The sequence below is a fragment of the Orycteropus afer genome, unplaced genomic scaffold (assembly GCF_000298275.1).
Source record: "Orycteropus afer afer isolate SDZICR_OR568_19922 unplaced genomic scaffold, OryAfe1.0 scaffold00255, whole genome shotgun sequence".
NCBI classification, from domain to species: Eukaryota; Metazoa; Chordata; class Mammalia; order Tubulidentata; family Orycteropodidae; genus Orycteropus; species Orycteropus afer.
The window spans coordinates 423,318-424,347 of NW_006921842.1; positions in this window are offsets into that span (position 1 = coordinate 423,318).

Consider the following 1,030-nt stretch of genomic DNA (forward strand, 5'->3'; position numbering starts at 1 on the left):
ATATGATGATCTATTTTGTCAAACCTCATCAAGCATCAAATCCATTCCATTTTACAACCCAATCCAGTGTATAATTGTATATGCATATACAAGGAGCTCTGGTAGTGTAGTGCCTAAGGCATTTGACTGCTAACCAGAAGGCTGGTGATTCAAACCCACCAGCCACTCCTCGCAAGGAAGATTAGGCAATCTATTTCTGTAGAGATACCACCTCAGAAACCCAAGGAAAGGTAGCTATGAGTTGGAATCAACTCAATGGCAGTGAGTTTGGTTTTTGGTTTATATATACATACATACATATATATATATATATATATATATAATGTGTGTGTGTATATGTAGGTATATATATACACATATGGTGTGAAAGACATAACGAAAAAAATGGTGTCATCTGAGAAAAGAAAAATAGCAAAAAATCAATTCTTCCCAGACTCTGCTATTCTTTCCATTACAGTGAAGAATAATGCTGGTTGATTTGAATAAGACTCAGAAAATATCACTGATACACTAGTACCACATAGAGAAAAGATAAAATTAGCCCAGTATTTCAAGAGGAAATGCAAATGAGTGTTGTCACCATTCTTTCAATATGATGGCATAAATATTTTGTTGTTTTTTTTTTTTCCAGCAAAGTAGTAGGAATGACTTTTTAGGACAATTTCCTATAAATGATATATATAGTTCATCTGGTTTCCCACTAAGGGTACCAGACCAGGAAAAAAAAAAAAAACCAGAAAACAAACCCACAAACAAGAACTATACTGCAGGTAAGAACAATCAAAGGACTTACTAGTCAGAAGGTGGGGACCAGTACAGTCCAGTCTCTTCAAAATATCAAAATTACAGACTTTCTTTTATACATTATTATAACCTATGCTCCCTTTAAGCATTGTTTTGTGGTCAGCCTGAGAGATAAGATTGTGTATTCATATGGGAGCAAACTCTAAAATGGCTATTTGAAAGGGTTGCTAATAGCAGATATTTGAAAGAAGTCACAGTATGTATCCAATAAATACTTTGGATCTAT